Source organism: Cryptomeria japonica, chromosome 10 (assembly GCF_030272615.1).
Source record: "Cryptomeria japonica chromosome 10, Sugi_1.0, whole genome shotgun sequence".
Taxonomy (NCBI): Eukaryota; Viridiplantae; Streptophyta; class Pinopsida; order Cupressales; family Cupressaceae; genus Cryptomeria; species Cryptomeria japonica.
This window is the reverse complement of record NC_081414.1, coordinates 785,635,560-785,652,223: the sequence shown is the minus strand read 5'-3', so window position 1 is coordinate 785,652,223 and position 16,664 is coordinate 785,635,560.

The following is a 16,664-nucleotide window of genomic DNA, read 5'->3' as shown; positions in this document are numbered from 1 at the left end:
GTTTATCCTAATCAAAAACATGATAAATATTAAATGACCTAGGACCTAGTAATTAAATATCAAAAGATAACATATGATCTAATTGAAAACTAAGATTTCTATAAAAAATTTCAAGACGTAAGTATATGCAACATTTGAATAGAAACTACTTGTAAACTAGTTAATTAAGATACCTTATTCACACCAACAATACTTAAAATATTAACTAATAAAATTAAGTCTTCCATGGTACCAAGGTTTCAACATCTCTAAATGACATGACGTTACTCGTATCATGCCAATATAACTCAAAATATTAAAAAATTCTCATTGTATACATTAAATAGGATGTAGGAGGTCATCCATGACACAAACAACCATTTAAAAGATCATCCATTGTCAAGTGATGAATTTGTATCACTATAAAAAAAATCCTACCACATTACATTCTATTGAGATACATATGGTATCATAATAAGAATCTTCTAAATTAAGATAATGTATGGTAAACAAACACTCAGTTGCAACACCAACATATTTATAAGATAAAGTAGAACCAAGATCTCTAATTCAAGAAGATGCTCACCACCTATAATTAATAAACAATTCAACACCACTATTTATTAATTTTAATTAATAATTATTTGCCATATATCCAAGAGTACAAGAAATGTCTATACAACTATGATAACTACTTGATGTACATGTATATGAAACTATTTTATTTAAAAGATTAAAATGTACAAAGGACATCCCTTTAATCATGATCACTACCCAATGTACCTACATCAAATTTTTATCGATTCACAGACATCTTGAGCCATATAGTCAGCAACCATAAATCCCATAATATAATTATCATATGTAATATTTTCTCTCTTTCTTATATTGACTACTGAAATGATAAACTTATGACAAAAATGGGCTAATCAAATAGAATTTGTATTCACGTTGAAATATCAATGGCTATAGACAACCTACGTCTAACTTATACATATAATATATAAGTATATAAAATTCATAAAATTGTACATAATTCATAGATCGTATTAATCTAATAATTAGAATTAACATCACATCAATAACTATGTAAAAAGGGAAAATAGAGATAAAAATATAAATTTTCGTTCAAAACACTAAACCATCTAAGATTTTCTTTTATAAAAAATCTCAAAGTACCATAGTTAAAGAACCAACAAATAAATCAAAAAATATAATATATAATAAATCATATATACACATTTCTAAACCTAATGCATTATTGATTTCTTATTAAATTTTCTTTTTACCTATAAGTATAAATTTGATACTGTGGCTATAAGATATGACCTACAAAAATAATGAAAGGAAAATGGTTTCTAATTGGTATATTCAACTAAATTTATAACATATGGAAAAACCATTGATACCACTCCACATTATTAAAACTTAACTATTTTTTCAACAATAAATATGTCAAAGTATAGGTTCCTAGGTGAAAGTCATGCCTCATAAACAAATATAGTTCTTTAGGCTTCAAAACAAAACACTAGTGAAAAGTGGACAATTAGTCAATGGATCCCTGATATTGGCACTAATTGTGGTGGCAAATAAGAAGTGATTGGGTTGAGAGTGGATGATATGAATCCTACTAAAAAATCCTTTATCTTCTATAGGTAACATACATATTGTATCTTTTATGGTTGATACAAATCCTCCTAACAATCCTTTATCTTTTGTAGGTAACACAAATACTATATCTATGAATTCTCTCACTCTTGAAATTAACATGTCATAGAATCCTTTGGGGTAACACATCCCTCCTCAAATTATCTCTACCATTCCCACTTCCATATCATCAAAGCTTCTACTATCAATGCATCCCCTACTAATGTTTTTCCCATGATTGGTATGGTTATCTAAGCCTAAAGAGTTTAGACAATGCATATGATTGGTTAAAAATCACATTTAATTAAGTAGTTAGTAAGCTTGAAGGTTGCAGTTACATGAGGGTTTACTTAGGTGGAAATTGAAATTTTAATCCTTGAAGGATTGATTATCCCTAATAATGGTTCACCTTTCATACTCTACATTTTTTTGAATCTAATGTGAACTCACCTTCATTGAAATTTTTTCATACAAACAATTTCTTCAAGAAAAGTTCTTTCTCATGTCATATTCTCTCATTTTCTAAGGCTTACAATATAGTGTGTTTTGATACTCTTCTATGAGCTTCACAAACCAATCTACAACCCCTAGAAATGTAGTTCGAAGGAGATTGAGAGCTAGCATACCTCTAGGTCGATATAGTCTTACTATAATTAGTCTAAAGTTTTCTATAAATCCCAATCCTTTTAATTCTCAATTGATCATTATAAACTCTTCAAATTTGAATTCTCAACCTAATTCTCAAGAAAATTCTCTTTCTAAGTCTCCTTCCACCATTGGTCATGAATCTTCTCTTAAGATCCCCTTTGAGAAGGCACAATCGTAAGAGGAGAACTTTGAAGGATTTTGAAAAATTTCTTAACCATGATAACTTTCTACCTAAAGCTATCCTTATTGATTGTAATTAGTTACTAATCTTAGATTGTAAGGGCCTTGAATAGCTCCATGCATTGACTCACATTGTTAAGGCACATGTACCTTCTTATGCAAATGTTCTTTCCCATCTTCAAGATACTTATTTGGATATTAGTATTTCCCCATTGAATGCCCCATTGATTGAGGTGACAATACATATGGTTGATATAGATCCTACTAAAAATCCTTTCTTTATTGGTAACACAAATATTGTATCTATGAATCCTCTTACTCTTGTGATTAACATGTCTCAGAATCCTTTGGGCAATCATTTCCCTCCTCTAATCAACTCTACCATTCCAACTTCAACCATAAAAGTTTCTACTATCAATGTATCAACTACTAATATTTTTTCCATGATGGGTAATTTGTCTCCACTTCCCTCGCTAGACAATCCCTTTCTAAACATCTTATTGTAGAATATGGGCCAAATGCAATCTTAGCTTGCCGATCTGACAAGAATCACTGCACAATCCTTACATAATTCCTTCTATTGTTGCATTTCTCTTTCCTTACATATTCTAAATGTGCCATTGCCCCAAGGGATTGAGATTTAGATGTTTAAAAAATACAATGGTAAGGGTGATCCACAGTTACATACTAATGTTTTCAGTACATGTTGTGGTAATTTTTATCATCAAGATCATTTATTAACTAAAATATTCCCACATTCCCTTAAGGATATTATGTTGGAGTGTTTATACGCATTGCTTGATAACACTATCTATTCTTTTGATCAACTCATGAATCATTTCTTGCAAAGATTTCAGATGAACATTTTCTCTAAGGTCACCATTACTAATCTTGTCCATTGTAAGCAGCAACCTAATAAGAAGTATGCTAATTTCATTGATCATTAAACTAATCTATGTCTTCATAACTTCCTTATGCCCTCCATGACTAGGACATTCAAATAATTTTCATGGAAAGTTTGTGGTTGAGATTGACAGCATGAGTGTCTTTTATGAAGTATCCTTCTTTTGTATATCCATGTACTATGCTTTGGGGTTACGAACATATGTTGGAATTATTCATATGGGGCTTCTACCTCATCCTAATGTAATAACAAATTTGGATATTCATCTTCTTTTGTAGGGTCCAAAAAGAATAAAGCAATTTCTAATGTAATCACTAATGCTTAGGCAACTGAAATAAGTACATTTAGATCACAATGTAATTTAGTCTTTACAAAGCTATCTGATTCTTATTTAAGTGTACATCAAAAAATGCTAAAGGATAAGTTGATTACCCTCCCAAATATTGGACCCCTCCCTTATAACAAGCCATACTCGAGTTGTATAATGCTTTTAAATTCTACATCAATATCATCATGTGCTTGGTAATGACATCGAATGTTGTGTGTTTGAGACATGTAGTTCAAGACCACATAGATAACGATATGATCTGGATTGGTGGTAGGAAACAAGATTCTAATAAAATTGTTACTAAGGCCAACAATGACCTGCAAATTTACACGGATCTATTTTCTCATTCTTTCTATTAGCGTAACAACTTCTATTACCTCTGTAATTCATGAATGCGATTCCAGTCTTCTCCCTAGTTTATGGTGATAAACTGATGATTGGATTCTCCACTAAACTTACGGTGATCTTATGTTTGCATGTTCGTATGTAAGCCTAACCAAGGTGAACAACAAGTTATTACCGTCATTTTCATTGCAAGCTTTGTCTGTCATATTATGAGGGAGATTTTATACTGTTAGTGCTAATGCTTCTTGGTTTTGTTTCAAGTTTGATCAATTCACTGTTGGCACCTGTATTTTTTACTAGCAGCTTCTTCTTGCATGGTTGAGTAGTGTCATTGGGCTCACTTGTGCAAATTCATGTGCCATGTGCATCTTCGAATGTCAGATGTTTTGCGTTTGTTTTCCATCTGATTATTGTTTGAGTAGTGTCATTGAGGGCACTCATGCAAATTCTTGATCTTGATCATTATCTTGGCTTGTGAGGAGGTTCTTCATTCAGCACTCTAGCAGTCATCATTCGATAGTTATTCACACTTTTCTTGTCTCTCTAAGGATGTTCTTTTTCACTTCATATAATTGTAATTTTGAGGGGGGTTTTGTTCCCAGTGGGTTTTCCCTCTTTCCTCTTTTCTCTTTTCTCCTTAGTTAGGCTTAAGGGGGGGTGTTAGGTTAACAACTTCTATTACCTCTGTAATTCATGAATGCGACTCCAATCTTCTCCTTAGTTTATGGTGATAAACTGATGATTGGATTCTCCGCTAAACTTATGGTGATCTTATGTTTGCATGCTTGTATGTAAGCCTAACCAAGGTGAACAACAAGTTATTACTGTCATTTTCACTGCAAGATTTGTTTAATGTAGTTGTTATGTGATGTAGAGGGTCAGGGGTTTTAGGTGACTTCAAGAAAATATGTTTTCAAGTGCTTCACACTCCTTGCATTTGCCTAGTGTTTCCAAGGCACCTTAAGGCTTCAAAGGGGCAAACCAATACCCAACTCTCCACTATGACTCCTAGTGTCTTCAACCACTTATTCCAACCCAATTCAACAAGTTTCAATTATTTTTAAGGTTTCAAGACTTCTCCATGCTCTTAAACCCCACTATGCCTGCTACTAGCCCTAGAGCCCCAATTAGCCCACTTGAGGCTGAATTAATTCAGTTTCTCCAATTTTTCCCAAATAAATTCCAAAAAAAAAAATATTTTTGGATACCCTTTTCAGCTTACTACAACATATATCAAAATTAGGTATGGTTGTTTTGGACCATGCCTTTGCTGTCCTAAGACTCGGACTATTTTTGATGCAAAAACCCACACTTTTACAAAGAAAGTATATAAAATACTTATCCCCCAACCTTTAAAATCTCAACAGTAGTTTTTTATGACTCCAAACCAAGGAAAATCCAATTTTTTAGGTTCTATGATCTTCTTTAATGTGCAAACCCCAAAGCCCTCACCAATAGGCTCCCAAAACCAAGGGTTTCTTTATTAATCACTCTCCCAGCACTGATGCAACTTAACAAAGGTTCATACACCTTCTCCTAGACCATATTAGACATATCCAATCATTAAACTACCCCTTTGTTAAGGTAGATCTTTTGCTGCTATAGGCTTGCTATGCTTCCTACTCACTTCTCCTTTATCCAACTCATGGTGATCACCTGTCAAACCACACTTCCTGCAAGTTATTTGGTTAGGATAATATTATACATGTTAGGTAGAGCCTCCTCTATGAGAAACAGGACCTTACATCCATAGAAGGGCTCCAAATTGCATTTTGGGCCTTCAATGCCAATGATACAACTCAGAAAATTTTAGGACAGTCAGCACAAATGACAAAATCTGAGCAAAACCTGCTAAAAAATCATTCCAAATCACTTATTATATTGTTTAATGACTGCCCAAGTCTTATACCATGAATGATCAATCACTTTCAAGCAACAAAACACAAGAAATTGCAAGAAAATGAAGGTTTTATTCACTTTTTTTTGTTAAATCCGTACAACATCCGTACTATAGCATCCAACCCCACCAAAATGGATTTACAAGGTTTTATTAGACCTTCCCCCAACTTCCCAAACCGAAATCAATCAGTTATTTGTCATTATAGACTTGTTTAGACTCTAAAATCCATTTTCCCACCTAAAAACAACTAACCGTTAGAATTCAAAAATTTGAATTTCTAGCTTACAATTTATTGAATAATTTAAAGCCTAACCTATCAAACTTAATGTTTTATTACTCCTAGGATCCAAACAAACTTATCCAACCATCCAAATCCTATTTAGGCACTATTGGCCTCCCTTACATAATTTCGGTCCTAAAGCCCTTATTAAGACCTTCAAGACATTTAACTTTAAAATCATATTGATCATTACAAATTTCCATTATTGGCTTCAAAACACTCCAATTCACTTGTTTTGATTCATAACTCTTCATGGTCTTGATAGCTTGCTTGGGTGCACCTGCACCATTATGTCTTCATTTCTTTAGATCTGCCTTCATTTTTTTCAGATTTGTCTTCGTTTCCTCTGTAATTTCTATTATCTGCAGTGATCTATGGTGGTTAACTTTGTATCAATAATACATTTTCACAATGGTTAATATAATGAATTAATAGAGTTTCTTTTCCTCCATTCTTTATTCTGATTTCTCATTCAATTTTTGTTTTCTCTTTCCTAGCTAGATTTGTATTTTTACTTTGCAGAAAATTTAACACTTTCAACTTCATCAGATTATCTTCTTCTACTTCACCAAGTGATTTTTCATACGTAAACATGGTGACTATTACTCTAATCTTTGCCCCAAGTCAAAAGGTTAAGGTACCCGACATATCATTCACACCTTATGACTTATCGGTCCATGGAGAGCCTTATCCTCTATAAATTCCTTCTCGGATTAATGATAATGCTATTATTAACATTATCGGTGACTCTTCTTGTAGAGTCAATGCCATCACATAAGAAACTCTTTTTATGAAACGGTTGTGTAGGGTGAGATATGATGAGTACAGAGATATTGTTTGTAGACATAATAATATTTCTCTTGCTGCTTTGAGATCTATTTATTTTCTAGTTCTTGCTAAGGCTATTTCCATCACATTGTTGTGATTCTAGAATGTAACTTATTGAGAGTGAAGATATGCATTCCTTAGCTAGTTTTCATAGATGATATCCCTTTTGTTGTCCAAAATTGTTAAAAGTTTCCTCATGAGAATATTATGAAAACTATCCATGATATCGGATATAAGACAATAGTTTTTCATAGGGGCTTCTCTCTAGATCATTACTGGTCTACTTTGGTTGGACCCATGTTACCCCACATTGATTTGTTGTGTAAGGTATATTATAAATATAAGACTAGCAAGTTATCATCAGTGTTAGTTTAACTTGCTTTGTCTCTAGATCCTCCTTCTATAGCTCCTCTTTTTTAGTCTACTCCTACACAATAGTGTGCTTCTTCCTTTATTCCTTCTTCATTGGTGGACTAGGACAAGCTCGACCCCTCGAGTAAACTTTATTCTTATTCTAAGGCCTCAAAACCTATATGGTTCTACCTCCTATTCCTTTGACTATGACTAGCATAGGAAAAGGAAAGACATCCACATGGTCCAAGTTGAAGTACCATGACTTCAAGATTCCTATCTTCCAGACATCCCTCACCTACTATGAATGGAAAAGGCTAGCACTTCACATGCAACACCTGCATCTTAGCCATTTGTGGCTCCTCCTATTACTCTGCATGCTTGTAAATGAAAGAGGAAACCTATTCATAGTTGAGGCTAAGGTCCCTATGTCTATGACAATTCCTATTTCATTAATAGAGCCTTCTCTTCTATTGGTGATAGTTGTAAAGATGGCTTCACCTATGGAGAAAGATGTTACATTATCTCCTTAAGATTTTATTATTGTTGCTCATTTATGTTGGAACTATCTTGTGTATGAGAATAATAATCATTAATGGGTGATTGAATGTGAATGTGAGGCAACATCAAAGACCAAGGATGAGTCTTCTCTTATAGCTTATGTGTATTCTTCTATTCCCAATTCATTTTTTGTTGTACTCAACTTGTGTTTCTACTCTTGCTATTATCTTTCTTCTAACTTCCTCGGGAGATTTGGATGAACCTCATCCCAAAAGGGCACAAGTATTCATTTCTCCCTACCTAGAGCTTCCTCATATCACCTATTTGATTGGTATTCCTCCATTGATGTAGCACATATACATTCTTTGTATGAAGGTTGTGTCTAGTGAAACTCTATTTAATCCTTTTGTTTCTTCTTTACATGTTCCTTCTAGCTTTCTGAAGGTCCTTCAACCTTCCATTATTGATGTGAAGATCTCATTTTAGCCTTCAAAGCATAATTTTAAGAAATACTTTGTTCCCGAGTTCTCCTGTAAGAATTCAACTTCTGTAGCTTCTCTTTCTTCTTTTGTTTTAATAGTTAAGGAGGCCTTTCTTTGTATTGAGTTTGACACTTCCCCTTTTGAAAAGGTAGGTGATATAGCTCCTATTTTGTATCCTATAGTTAAGTCACCTCACTCCTCTTTAGAAAAGTGTATGTTTGAATCTCTAGATGATATTTTGGTGTTGTCAACTATCATCACATGATTGTTTACCATTAACTCACAATAGTTATTAGATGGGAATGTTGTGGTAACCTCATCCCTAGCTCTTGATGCATGTGAGATTCTTGGCATTGCTTCAACAGATGTCCCTTTGTGAGCATGATCTCCTCCCCCCTATGATAAATATTGGTAGGAGGATGATGATTTGTTAGAGACTAGAGTAGTGCCTCTTTATGTCTCTAGATTAGTGATTTCTTGTTTGTTTGTGTTCCCCTGTACTTGCTTGGATATGCTTGTGCTCTCTCATGGAGGACCTGAGATACCCTCCTAGGTACTTGGATACACGGGATAAAATATGTCATACACTTAATCTATTTGTGTCATCAATATTCTCTCCATTGTACTTTTATTTTTGACATTCTGGGACAATGCAAAGTGTTAAGGGCATTTAGGCCTTCTTCCATGTTGACCTGAGTTTTTACTTTTCTTGGTATTCTTGTGTTCCTTCTTCATGATCCAAAAAATTTAAGAATATGATGATCATTTAAACATAGTTATATATATACTAGCATCCCCCTATCTCTTTGTTTTTTTGTTGATTGTGGGTTCTATATGCTATCTATTGCAAGGTAGTAGTCCATGCATAGTTCTTGTTATGTTTTAATGATACAACATCACTTCTCCTTAGAATGATTTGTTCTCCTTTGTGCAGAACATATCATACTAAGTGGCAATTCGTATATTTATATTACAGCTTTCTCATCACATATTTCTTATGTAGTTTTTAAAAATATGTCTACATCCAGTTGTCTTGTTTGTTGTACAACATAGGGATAATCCATTGGACATTGGCTATATGCATTTCTATATTTGTTTTGTTTGGTTGTCCTACAGTGCAGTTTGTAGTAGTCACATGTTGATTGGTTAGTTATCAAATGGTCTCTAGTATAACGCACCTTGCTACCCATACATATTTACACTATTTTGTGTCTATATGATTTTAAATGTCTAATTTTTAATTTTCACCTAATATGTTTATCTGTAGCTAACATGCTTATGGTGATACAACTTACCAATCTTCATGTAGGATCAACATAGGTTTCTTCCTTGGGGTTAAGTCTACTTGGATATCTAAGAATCTACTTCCCCTTCATATTATGAGTATAATATTCTTCACTCTTTCTCTCTACTTTATCTTGTATTGTCTCTCAAATAGTTATGCTTGCTAAAGTGAGGAAAAAATGTAATGTCATAAATTATATCCTATACAATTTTACATCACACAAGCCTTACCCTTTAGTTATAATTAATAAAATTATGCTATTTAGCCCTAATACTAATCTGAAACAACCTTACCACCTTGCATGCCTGTTTCCTTAACCGTTAGGCTCAAATTTTAATTGGATGTATATGCACCACACATATGTCTACATCTTGTGTTATCTTCCCATGAATCTTTATGATTGTGTTAGTTGTTGGGATGTTACACTTGGCACATTTTTATAGTGTAAAGACTCTACCAACCTACATTAACATTGTAGGTCATTTTTTGTTGCTAAACCCATTCATATGCCTCCATTTTTATCTTTTCAAATTCATTCTAACTTGTTATGACTCTTTAAATAATATCTCTTTGGAATTCTACAATATTCGCTTACAATTTTCTAACTTACAACATTGAACACAATTGATTATATTTTACGATTTCAATTACTATAGTGACACCTTCCTATGCACTTCATTGAAAGAAGAACACTGCTACTCTAGAGTCTCACATTTATTTGTTGCATCAACAATATATCCAACTTATGTGCTTCGAAGTGGTAATTCTCTTGGGTTATTTTGCATATTGTCTTCATATTAAATTTTTTATTAAAATAAGTGAGGAAGAGACCCAAACCATTATAGATCTATCATCATTCATCAAAAAATAGAACTATAACATAGCTAATAACATAAACTAGAAAAATGGGGCAATCAACAAAGTAGTAGAAGAGATGGAACCAAAAAAGTTACATCCTATTTTGAATAAGACCTTTGGGACCGTTTATCTAACATCCTAACTTGAGAATATGAAGATTTATTAGAGGGAAATTTCTTCCTATATTGAAGAATTGTCCTAGTAGATCCATTATTACATTCATAACAATACTAGCCCATAGAAAAAGGTGGCCTATCATAAGTACAATTAGAAAGAGAAACATCATTTGGGACAATAATAATACTAGTAGAACTAGTAGAAGAAACCTAGTAAACAACAAAATTAGTCTGGAAAGTTCATTGGTTGGAGAAACAACAGAGGAACCCAAAACCTCAAGATCACTCCTTTTAATGTTAGAAGTAGATTGTGACTAGAAAACAACACTACCAATTAAATCTATATTATAATGGAGAGTGGTAGAAGCACTTCTGTTGGATTGTGATCCCTGTTGGATCATGGATCACAAGGGAGGTACAAGATAGTAGCATCTCATGGGGGATTCTCTCCATAATGTTGTTGTCCTACTTCAGTCAGATCTGTGTTACCCCACAATGATTTGTTGTATAAGGCTTATTATAAATATAAGATTGAGGAGTTAGCATCAATGTCAGTTCAACCTACTTTCTCTCTAGATCCTTCTTCTGTAGCTCCTCTTTTTGAGTCTACTCTTGCACAATAGCATGTTTCTTCCTTTAATCCTTCTTCATTGGGGGTTAAGAAAAAGCTTCCTCCCTTGAGTAGACCTTACAACCTATGGTGGTACCCCTTATTCCTTTGATTGTCAATGTCACTAGCAGAAGTAAAGGAAAGGCACTTGCATGGTCAAAGTTGAAGTCTCATGACTTTGAGCTTCCTACTCTTCAAGACATCACTCACCATATTATGTATGGAAAGGTTAAGTATTCCTTCTAGGTTGGAACTATTATCCATTTGGTGGAATTGATTATGTGTTGCATTGATGTTTTATCATTGATGTCAACACTAGTTGTTTGGATGCTTTACCGACACTTCTGGTCTTGGTAGGATGAGTGGTTTTTGGTTGGTCTGGATCCGGCATGAGCCGGTAGGATTTGATATGGTTTGGTTATATAATTGGCTTGTTCATGATACTCATAATCATATTACATTAGCTAGTTTTGGTTTGGTGATCGGATGCTATCTTGTTTGTTGGGAAGCTTGGCTTGTGGTACCGATGAGGGTTTCACCGGCACATCTTTGATAAAGATATTTGATGATATGCATAAGTGGTGTTGGTGCAGCTTCCGGTATGGTTTTGGGATGTTGATGGTGATCACGTTCGAGACTTGGCAGATGGTGATTATTGCTTTGGCGTGTGGACCTAGATTGGGTCCTGGTTGATCTAGGTTATGGACCAATTTAATGCAATGTGTGGATTGGACTTCTCGATACATTTTCAGGATGTCTTATATGTTGGATATTATTTGTTTTCTCTAAGGCCGACATGTTTTGTAATTGTGCAATTGGTTTATTGTCTAGTGGCCGATGTGATTGTTTATGGTTGAGGGTTTGTATATATAGATGTAAGATCTCATTATAGATCAGATATCAGGTTAAGGACATGGATATGTAATGTGCGAATAATGTAATATCATTCAGGTAGAGGATTCAGTTGATCATTAGAGATCGAATTGGGTTTATGTAAGAGGATTTAGTCCTCCGGTATTGAGCATAACCAGAACTGTACTCAGGCATAGGAGATGTTATCTTTGCAATTCAAACACTTCTCTGGATTGTAGTCTAGATTTGTATGTAGTCAGTGAGACTCCTTTTGTGATGAGTAGTGTGATCTAGGCTATTGGTCTTCTTGCAAGTGCAGGCCCCTCAATTGTAATTCACATACTTACTGCATAAGTATTATATGACTGTGTGTAGGCTTCCCACCGTGGTTTTTCCCTTTATTGGGTTTTCCACATATAAATATTGGTGTCATGTGGTTGGTATTTATTCTTTAATTAATTTTTATGCTTAATTGGTTTGACTTCTATTCTGGTATTTGGTTTAAGCATTTTGGTATTAATATTTTAGGTTCTGGCATTAAAGTGATAACTACTAAATGTTCTAATAATATGTGATAGTTGATTCACCCCCCTCTCAATTGTCTTCCAGTTATTTGAACTGTCTAACAACTGGTATAAGAGGTTTGGTCCTCTTTGTAGAAACTTAACCACTTGAGGAAGATCCTATGGTGACTATCAGTTCAAGTTCATTCAGTTCATCTGGACCTATCTTTCGAAGAGATATTCCTAGGCTTAATGGACCAAATTACACAATATATGGAAGATTCAGATGGAGACTCATCTGAGATGTCTTGGCAAGGAGATTTGGGAGATCACACAGAATAGTGTTACACCTTATAATCCGACATCTGGCAATCCTCTTTTGGCAAACCTGGATAAGGAGCTTGTGAATGATTGTAGAGAAAGATAAGCCCTCTTGTGTGCACTTTCGAATCATCAAATAATGAGATTAACTAACAAATCATCTAGAAATTATATGGTATAATTTGGAGACTCTTAATGAAGGTGAACCTATAGTGAAGATTGCAAAACTTTATGGTTACTGGGTGAGATATGAAAACCTGAAGATGGAAGAAGATGAAAGGATTACTGCATTTATGGAATGGGTAAATGAGATTGTTATGGGAATTCAATGTTGTGGTGGAACTCTGAGTGAAGATGAAATTATTTCTAAAGTCTTGAGAGACCTACCACCATCTTACAAGATGAAGGCTAATGCAATTAATGAGTTAAGAACAATGGATAATACATTTGTCAACAAAGATACCTTGGTTGGGAAATTATCTTCTTTTGATCTCGAAGAATTTGGACCTTCTAGAGCTGTGAAGTTTGAACCTATTTTTCATGCATCGACATCATCAACCAGTAGCCAAGATCAGAGAGATTTATATGCAAAAGAATTAGATGATGTGAAGAGAGAAGCTGAAGACTTTAAGCAACTTGAAGCCCTATCTTCTAGAAGAGTACCTAAAGGATTGGTAGGAAGTAAGTATGAAAGAAAAACACCTTTTAAATGTTTTGCATGTAATAAGATTGGTCATTTTGCATCTAGATGTCCTAAAAGGAATTAAAGATTTGAAGACAGAGTTAGAAGATATTTTAAGCCTAAACCTGGATATCAGAACAAGTATAAGTACAAGGAAAACATAGACAAGTCATGCTACATAGTAGATGAGGAAGGCATTACTGATTCTAATGATGAACTGACATAAGACTTGGCTAGTGGTTTCGAAAATGGAAAGGAATGGGTGTTCTTGGCTATCAAGGAAGATGTTCCAGTACTGGAAGAGAATGTACCTAAAGAGAAGGCACTTGCTACTAAAATTGAAGACAAGGATGAAAGAGTAATTGATAGTGGTTGTTCACATCATATGACTCGAGATAAAGGGAAGTTTCTATCTTTGCAATAATATGATGTTAGTCTGGTTAGATTTGGAGATAACAAAGCATATATGATCAAAGGAAAATGAACGATATCATTTGAGTGTAGGACAATTGGTGGATAAGGGATTTTAATTATAGTTCAAAGATGGAAAATGCAAAATCATTAATAGATCTGGCTTGGAGATTGCAACCGGTACACAAACAAAAGGTAATATATTTCATTTGAATTTCGGTGAGAAGACATGTTTGATTGCACAAGTTGATGAGAGTTCTCTATGGCATAAGAGGCTGTGTCATGTAAATTTTAATTACATTGTAAATATTAATTCAACTAAGGTAGTTAGAGATATACCTAAGATTGTGAAGCCCTATAATTCGGTATGTAAAGAATGTCAAATGGGCAAATAGGTCAGAATCTCTTTTAGGAGTATAGAAGATAAATCTAATGATGTTCTTGATCTTATTCATACTAATTTGTGTGGCCCCACTAGAGTTAAAAGTTTTCAAGGTGATAGATATTTTATGCTAATCATTAATGATTATTCTAGAATGATGCGGGTTACTTTTCTAAGGGAAAAATATGAGGCATTTGAAAAGTTCAAAATCTTTAAGGCTAAAGTAGAAACTAAGACAAGATTGAAGATTAAATATTTGAGGTCTGATCATGGTGGAGAATTCACATCCGATGAGTTTAATAAATTTTGTGAGAAGCATGGTATTAAAGAGACAATTTTATGCTCCCCTAACACCTCAACATAATGGAGTTGTGGAAAGGAAGAACACAACTATCTTGGATGCTGCTAGAACAATGATGATGGAAGCTAGTATACCTCATATCTACTGGAGAGAAGTAGTGATCACAATGGTTTATACATTCAACATAGTACATATAAAAGGAGAAATCGGTAAGACACCTTATGAATTATGGATTGGCAATACACCCACGGTTAAGTATTTTAGAATCTTTTGTAGTAAATGTTATATCAGGAGAGATAATATTATTGGCAAGTTTGATCCTAGATGTGATGAAGGCATAGTTCTTGGTTATTGAAATGAAAGCAATGCATATAGATGTTATAACAAAAGACTGTAGAGAATTGTGGAGAGCACTAATTTCAAGGTGGATGAGAATAAAAAAAGTCAAATAAGAGCTTATGAGAAGGAATTGTTGGCATTTGCATGAAGATTGCATTAATGATTTATTATGTTATCATTTATGTTAATTAACTTGTAATGATGTCGTTATAATGTTGTTTTGTAACCAGTAGGAAGAGCTAGTGAAGGGAACTATAACCGGTAGGTAAGTTTGTAGAGTGAACAAGTATTTCTAAGTATTGGAGAGTTGAATCGGTAAACCCTACCTGTTGATTTGATAAACCCTAACCGATTAAGTTTGGTGAATTGGTTGTATTGGTTTATGATCTGATGATGAGTAGTAATGAAGATGACATGTATGCATATTGTATGAGGAGAGTTTCAAAGTATTTTTTGGTGTGTTGAGTTAATAGTTTTCATCTTGGGAATGAGCAAGTATATTGCATGTAATGTAAAACATGTGATGAGTTATTGAGTTTGATGAAGCGGTGATCAAGGAGCGATCAAGGCTTTCTTGAATGATGTGTAGAGATTTTTATATAATCCAACGATCATACTTGAACTGACTTGTTTGTAATCTCTATGAGAGAATTAGGTTTCAGTTGTGTTACTGACCTAATTGATTTGTTTATAAGGTTGATGAGTTATTTTTTTTGAGTGTTGGCAAATTTGTAGTTAAGTGTGTGGTTGTTGAACCGAATGATGTCTCTGAAGTTTGTGTAAAAGAAGATAAGAGCATGAAAAGGATATGAACAAGCAAGTGTAGCGCTATTCTAATAGATCAACAAACTCTTGTTGTTTTCTAACAATTACAACAGTAAAATCCCCTAATTAGGTAAGCTCTAACAAGCTTAGTGTTATTCAAATCCTCTAACCAAGTGGCGCATTATCTTGGATTTCAAATCCTCTACTGAGGTTACTCCTCATAGGGTATTGCTTCTAACAAGGAATTATAGTCAATCCCTTAACTAGGTGGTCCCTAACAGGATCTGTTCTTAACAAGACTTTTTGTAAAAGATTTAACACGCTTGGCTCCTAATAGGGTGAACTTCAAAAGAGTTCAGATAGTTAACTTGTCAGTCTCATCTCACTATAGTTAAATTTCCATTTGGGTTTCCACATCAAAAATATTGTGTCAAGTGGTGAATGTTTTTGTGGTTATGTTTTCTATGGTTGGATTGCTTAACTGCTTAATCCACTTTGATAAGTTATGTTAACAGGCATAAATATGAAATGAGGTTTTACTTATGTTAGTAAATGCATTTGGATGTTTGTGAGTTTCAAGTTGTTTACTGTTAATCTATTGTAATTGTCAGCCGATATATTCTGACACTAATATTGCATTTGTAGTTTAGTGGTTTAACTTGTTAGTTTAAAAGTTTACTTTGAGAGGTTATTTATGAGTTAGATGAAAGTTTATATCAATTTTTCAATCTACTGATTCACCCCTCCCCCTCTGAGTAGTTGACCGAATCCTTGTTCTTTCATCATACCATCAATTCATATCAAAACACTTCTTAGGTCCTCTAAGGTCTGAGCCTAACAACTTGAGGTAAAGATGTCATTGAACA